Source organism: Nannospalax galili, unplaced genomic scaffold (genome assembly GCF_000622305.1).
Source record: "Nannospalax galili isolate Female #2095 unplaced genomic scaffold, S.galili_v1.0 scaffold341, whole genome shotgun sequence".
NCBI lineage: Eukaryota > Metazoa > Chordata > Mammalia > Rodentia > Spalacidae > Nannospalax > Nannospalax galili.
Window position 1 is genome coordinate 1,067,731 of NW_008346082.1, and position 7,796 is coordinate 1,075,526.

Sequence of the window (7,796 nt, forward strand, 5' to 3'; positions counted from 1 at the left end):
TGGAATTTTCCGGTAACCAGGCCCACAGTACCTTGTCTTTGGCTAGTCACAGCTTTCTCTATACGTCGACCATCTTTCCCAGTCTGTACTCCAAGTCACTCTTTGGAACTCTTCAGTCACTTTCTCACCACTGTTGAGGCACAGATTTGAGTCTGTACCCAGGATCTTTTGTCCCATCGCAAAGAATTGGACCAGGAACACATGGTTAAAAATAGAACTAGAGACAGTTTACTAACTAGCTCCATTAAGAATATTGCCTTCAGGACTGGAGAGACAGCTCAGCAGTTGAGAGTGTGGAGTACTCTTTTCTGTATCTTATGGGTTTTTTTTTTTTTTTGGTTGTTTTGTTTTTGTTTTTTGGCAGCTCAGAAGCAGCATCTGGATCTCAGCATTGCAACTCAGATGGCATGTTGGAGTCATCACCACCCTGTGGGGTACCCTGTTCGGTTCCCAGCACCCAGAGCAAGTGGCTCACAACCACCTAACTCCAGAGGACCTAACGCCTCTGGCCTCCATGGGTACAGGCACTAACATGTACATACCCATACACAGGCATACACATATACACATAGTTAAAAATTATAAAAATAAACTGGATGTGGCGGTGCACATCTTTAGTTCCAGCACTTGGGAGGCAGAAGAAGGCAGATCTCTACGAGATCAAAGCCAGCCTGGTCTACATAGCAAATTCTGGGCCAGCTGGGGCTACAGTAAGACCCTGTCTCAAAAGTACGAAATAAAATAAAATAAAAATCTTTAAAAGAGAACAGAAGTTATCTAGTGAGCTGAAGGAAAAGCCTGTGCTTCAGAAGCACTGGGCCACGAACCTCATGACCCTTCAGAGCCCCTGTATAGGTCACCAACATAGCACCCACCTCTCCCATGTTTGTATAGCACAAGCTTTACTTTCCTTTAAAATACTTTTATTAATTCTTTGAGAATTTCATACAGTGTATTTTGATTATATTCACCCTCTTCCAACTCCTTCCAGATCCACCCCACCTCCCTAGCCATTGTGCCCTCTTTTATTTCCTTTAAAGCCCAACTGAGTGCAATTTGTTTTGCCCAAATATTCTTGAGTCCATCCCCTGGAGCATAGTCAACCTGACAGTGATCACATCCTTAAAGAAACTGAGTCCAGCAGCTGACAGTTGGGAAAAGCTCCTCAGTGAGGGCTGGGATGTGACCGGGCTTGAGGGGCACAAGCTTTTCTTGAGCATGCGCTCTTGGCTTTATGAAGCCCAGGTGGGGAAGGGCTTCCTGTCTTTTTCTGGCTCCTTATCTGTGTAAATCTTGATGTTGCTTTTTTCAGTCTCTACACTCCTGACACACTGCTACTGCTATTGCTGTCACCATTTCCATGTTAGGAGCTCAGCCCACTAAGAAAGATCAACTAGGCAAGACGACTCTGTGGGAGAAGCCCTTTATTGGGTCTAATGGTGGAACACTAAGGGGCAGCGCAAGCTAGTGTCCCCAGGCTGACTGGAAAAGTGAGTGAAACCACCTGGTTAAACATCCAGGAGGTGTTGTATGTGCTATGGGTGTGACCTGTAAATGATGGGCTTCATTTGCACCAATCACAGCACAAAATCCAGTTCACAGGCCCTGCATAAAGACCAATCACAAGTCCTGCATTGCATCGATCTCTAGTTTCCTGCTGAGCTACTGAGGACATACTGCCCCTCCCATCTTGAGTGAGAATGGGTCAGGATCATCTAAAATTCACCAAGCCTTATCTTGCCTGAAATGCTGTGTTTCACCGCTTGATGCAAGTTGTCTGGAGGGGTTGTGACTGGATCAAGGCCTTCTGGAGCAGGAAATAGTTTCAGATGCAATGGTCTTTGCAGCTAGGGACTGCCATCTGGCTGGTTTCCAGAAAAGGGGCTGCTTACTTACAGTTCACCACTCCCAGGCTGACAGACATAGGGGAAAACTCTTCTGCCACTCAGAAGCCTGAATGACCCTTTCCCAGTGGCTTCACTCATTCAGAGAAAACATTACAGGATGCTTACAATACCTAAGAAACCTCAACGTAAAACTATCATTCATAACAGTATTTAACAATGTTTAATAGTGTTTAACCCGATGTCCCAGTGCTCCACAGGGAGTAAGGGCCTCTGTCTCAGTCCCACAAACCTATTTGTCAGTCTTTATGCCAGCACCACACAGGTTTGATACTGTGCGTTATAAGAAATCTTGAAACTGGATTCAACTTTAGTCTTTTTCAAACTCAGTTTTACTGTTCTAGAGCCTTTGTACTACCATGAATTTTAGAGTCAGACAATCAGTTTGTACAAGAGGAATTCCTCCTGGAATTTTGTTGAGGATTGTACAGAGTCTCTAGATAATTTTGGGAACCATGACATCCTAATAATATTAGGTCTCCTGGCCTATGATTGTGTGTTTATCCATTTGGGGAGGTTTTAAACCTCCTTTTCACATTTTTGGGGGGTTAGGTTTAATCTCATATTTTTGGTGCGATCGTGACTTTAAAAAAATTTCAATTTCTGATTATTTCTAGTACATAGAAATCCAGTTGATTTTTTTACAATGACCTTGTATCTTTCAGTCTTAAGCTCATCTAGTAGTCACAAATTAGGGCAGTTTGACTTCCCTTTCTGACCCTTGCCTTCTGTTTCTTTAGTGCCTGAGTGAACTGGCCAGAGCCTCCAGGGCAACACTGAAAAGACTTGTTGAAAAACTGAAAACTGATCTGCCATACGACCCAGCTAAGGATTCTAAGACCTACCAGAGACATATTTGTACACCCATGTTTATTGTCACAATCACTAAGAAATGGAACCAGCCTAGATGTCTGTCAACAGGGAAATGGATGAAGAAAATGATATATACAATGTGATTTTATTCAGCCATAAAGAAAAATGAAATTATGACATTTGCAAAAAAAGGATAGAATTGAAAATTATTATGTTAAGAGAAGTAAGTCAGACTCAGAAAATGCTGCATGCTTTCTTTCATATGTGGAAACTAGATTTAAATGTTTGGGGTTTTTTTTGGTCTTTTTGAGACAGGGTCTCTGTGCATGCGTGTGTGTGTGTGTGTGTGTGTGTGTGTGTGTGTTAAAACCAGGAAGGATACCATGACAGGGAAAAACCAGAGATCTCAAGGGAAGGGGAGAGAGAAGAAAGGTGATGGAAGACACATGACTTGGAGGCAGAAGTGGGTTAGGAGGAGAAAGGGGACAACAGGATGGGAAGAATGGGGTGTGGGAGCATAAGAACATCATGGATGAACATGCCATAATGAAACTTGCTATTTTGTATGCTAAAAAAATTAATTTAAAAAAGAAAAGAATTGAGGCTGGAGGAATGGCTCAGCAGTTAAGAGCACTGGCTGCTCTTGCGGAGGACCTGGGTTCAGTTCCCAGCACCCACATGACAACTAACAACTGTTTATAAATCCAGTTCCAGGGGAATCCAACGCCTTCTTCTGACCTCTGTGGGCACTGCACAACATGGGTGCACTTGCAGATGATACACTCATACACATAAAATAAAAATAATAAAATATTTTTTTAAAAAAAGATTTTTTTTTCAAGTGGATTTCCTTGATCTTGAAGGAAAAGAATTCCATTTTCACAACTGGTCTTTTTAGATGCTCTTTATTAGTTTGTAGGAGTTCATTTTATTTTAATTTTCCTAATAATTTTAATGAGGAATGGGTACTGGATTTTGTTAAATTCTTTTTCTGTGTTTATTGAGTTGATCATATATTTTATTTTTCCTTCTTAGTTTGTTGACAGAGTGAATTTTAGTGATTAATTTTTGAATATTAAACCATTCTTACATTTCTGGGATAAGCGCCCTCATTATTATGTATTATGAATTTTCTCTTCTTGTGTTTGGATTTAGCATTAATACAGTGCAACGAATCAAAAAGTATTCCCTTTAACTTAAATGTTTGAAAGAATTTGCATAGAATTGGTGGTATTATTTTTTTCTTAAGTATTTGGTAGGAGTCACCAGTGAAGAAATAGGTGCCTGGAATTATCTTTGTGGCAGCAATTTTTTAGTGATAAGATTCAAAACATAAATATGATTTCTTTCAATAGATGTAAAGCAATTCAGGTTGTCTATTTCTACATTTTGAAATAATTTGTTATACTCTTAACCCATTTTATGCTGCTATAACAGAATACCACAAATTGAGTGATTTATAGAGCAAAGAAACTTATTCTATCAATTCTGTAGACTGGGAGGTCCAAATTGAAAGCACCAGCAACTGATGAGAACCTTCTTATATTCTTAAGCAAGAGGGCAAACAGGAGTAGATACTGTGTCCCCACAGGGCAGATGAGCAGGTGAGAGCACTACTTCCACAATCCCGGTACCAGTGTGTGGCATTAATACCTCCTAATGCTGTTGCCTTGAGGTTTAATTTTTTTTTTGGTCTTTTTGAGACAGGGTCTCCCTGTAACCCAAGCTGGGCTAGAACTTGTCATATAGACAGGCTGGCCTTGAACTCACAGAGGTCCACTTGCCTCTGCCTCCTGAGTGCTGGGTGGTATTAAAGGGGAGCGCCACCATGCCTGGCTGAGGATTAGCTTTCTGATACATCAATTTTGAGAGAACAGATTCAAGCCATAGTAGTCCATTTTATCTAAGTGGTCAATTTATAGACACTGAAATTTCATATTATGGATTTTTACCCTTTTAATTTCTTCAGGGTTTGTGGTTAGTCACCGCTTTCATTCTCGGTACTGGTAATTTGTGCCCCCCCATTCCATTATTTTCCTATAACTTCTTAGTTACATAAGGACTCTGGCCTCAGTTAGGATCTCATTTCCTAGCTGTAGTCTTTGGTCATATTCAAATTTCTTAACCACGTTCCTTGGGTTACCCAGGGTGTCTACAAATAAGACCATGCCTCCCAGATTAAGTCAAATTTTGAATGTGCAGACAAGGACATAGTTTATCAGGGTCTCATCAAGCTCTAATAAACAATTGGTTTTTTAAAGGTCATATAAATACATACATAAAGATAGCCTAATACCCTATGGCATAAGGATTGATTTTAATACTTATTTAATATTTAGGTTGATGAATCCTGCCTCTAGGGAGACTAATTCATTAGGTCTGAGGCAAGCCCCCCTTCCCTATTCTTTTTACTAGCTTTCCTAAGTTCAATGTAAGAAGGAGACTGAGAACCACTGGAGCAGATGACCTTGTTAAGCTCCTATCAATATGGACACTGCCCAGGACTGGGAGTATTGAGTAGGCTAGTGCTGCCCTCTAGTGCCTTTGAGGCTTCCTGTCCAACTCCCTGGAAATGCCGGCTCTTTCGCATCTCTCTTGTCATCTTCCTGTTGCGGTGATAAAACACTGACCGAAACCAACTTGGTAGGGTAAAGGGGCTTATTTCATCTTACAGCTTAAGTCACTCATGGAGGGAAGCCCAGGCAGGAACTCAAGGTAGGAGCCTGGAAGCCGGAACTGAAGCAGAGACTGTGGAGGAACGCTTGCTTACAAGCTCTCTTTCTCGTGTTCAACCAGCTTTTTTATACAACTCAGGAACATCTGCCCAGGGGTGGAAGCACCCACAGTGGTCGATGCCCTCCTTCTTTAATTAGAAATCAAGAAAGTGTTCAGAGGCCCATCCAGGTTCCTCAACCGAGGTTCCCTTTTCCAGGTGTGTCAAGTAGACAACAGAAGCGATAGAGCGTTCAACAGAGATGTCACATATACAAGAGGTCACACATCTCTGTCCCCAGAACTTTATAGCATCTCAGGTGTTCACTAATACTTTCTGAGTGTGAGACACAGTGAAACTGTTTCCAAAGGCTTATGTGGAAAGACAACATTCACATCAGTGGTGTGTCTGTCAGGATTTTTAAAAAGAAGTAATATAGGGCTGGAGAGATGGCTCTGTGGTTAAAGGCACTGGATGCTCTTCCAGAGGACCCAGGTTCAGTTCCCAGAACCCACATGGCAACTAAAAACCATCTGTAACTCCAGTTCTAGGGGATCTGACTCCCTCTTCTGACCTCTGCAGGCATTGCACAGCATGGGTGTACTTACATACATGCAGGCAATATACTCACACACATAAAGTATTTAAAAATAAGCCGGGCGTGGTGGTGCACGCCTTTAATCTCAGCACTTGGGAGGCAAAGGCAGGAGGATTTTTGTGAGTTCGAGGGCAGCCTGGTCTACATAGTGAGTTCCAGGACAGCTGGGGCGACAGAGAGACCCTGTCTCAAAAAGACAATATATACTATCATAGAGGGAAACCAGAGCAGGCGCTCAGGGCAGGAACGGAAGTACAGACCACAAAGGAACGCTGCTTATTGGCTTGCTCCTCTGGCCCTGGTTAGCTTGCTTTCTTATACAACACAGGACCACCAGGGGTGGCACTGCCCATAATGGGCTGGGCCCTCCCATATCACTCAGTAATCAAGAAAATGCCCCACAGATATGGCCGTGGGTCAATCCAATAGAGGAAATTTCTCAATAGAGGTTCCCTCCACCCAAGCGGGTCAAGTTGACAATTGAAGCTACCCAGCACAATGATACATAGCACCTGTGAACTGATAGCCATGAGCAGTTTCCTGAAGAATTTGATAACAATAATTGTGTCTCTGCAGTGTCATTTCAGAAGTAAGTCTGATGTAAACACATTCCCTATGAACAGAGGAAGAATCCTCTACAGTGGTGCAGCCCTCCAGAGCCCACAGAACCCTAACCTGGACTTCATTGCCCTTGTTTGCTGTTCCAACATGGGGCAGGAAGGGCAGATGTGATGTCCATAGAGACATGACTAAAAATGGCAGACCTAGCTGTATCTGGTGCATGAATGTGCCTTTGTTAAGGAAGATGCCATCCATACAGGCACCTTCTCTTGACAAGTACCCAAACAGTAAATAAACCTAGGCTGAAGGCTACTCTACAAAAACACAAGAGAAGATTTTGCCTTAGCACATGGCTCTAACTCATCAGCTCAGAGACAGAGGAGCAGCCTGGGGTGGGGGAGTGGGTTTCTGGAGAGGAGTCTGCAGCAGAAAGTCTCAATGGCTCAGTGGGATGACAGTGCTGTGAGTTATCTGTATAGTAGACAGTACAGTGGCTGGAGCAGGTGTGAGGAGTTCAGAATTTGCTGATTTTTGCCTGAGCAAGAAGTCAGGTCAGTAAAGACCAAGAACAGCTAGAGTAGCCTAGAGGGCAGCAGAAGCCACAAGAAGATAAAGCTAGTCAGCTGGGAGTGATAAGCACAGATGGGTGTGGTGGTAGAGAGCATGTCTGCAGTCCTACTGCTAGGAAGCATACAGAGGGATCTTAGGGGTTCAAGACAAGCTTGGGTAACATATTGAGCTGCTGTCTCAAGAAACAGCTGTACAGATTGAGTATCTGAAAGGGTTGAGATCAGAAATATTTTGGATTTTAAAAAATTTTTGTTTATTATTTTTATTATTATTATTTTTTTTTTGGTCTCTTTACTATGTGGCCCTTGCTGGCCTGGAGCTAGCTATGTAGACCAGGATGGCCTCAAACTTGCAGAGATCCACCTGCCTCGGCCTCCTGAGTATTGGGGTTAAAGACATGTGCCACACCCAGTATTTGGAGTTTTTAAAAATATGAAATAGATGAACTGGAAAGAATAGTGGGAGATGCCATACAAGGAAAAACAGAAACTTCCTTACAATTTTTCTGATGATGAGCCCCCCCCCAAATTTTAAGAACTTCATTTCCCTCTTCCAAAAATAAGACTCTCCAAATATTTTTGGTTCATAGAAAAGAATTATTTTAAGAATTGGCCAATAAGGGAAAGTCATTTATGCC

General features: G+C 42.4%; 1 non-coding gene across 1 annotated transcript; it reads right to left on the reverse strand.

Moving 5' to 3' along the window:
* Positions 1–361: 361 nt before the first annotated feature.
* On the reverse strand, positions 362–429 carry LOC115071929. The gene has a single exon (XR_003850985.1). It is a non-coding gene; the product is annotated as a small nucleolar RNA SNORD95 (small nucleolar RNA).
* Positions 430–7,796: the final 7,367 nt, after the last annotated feature.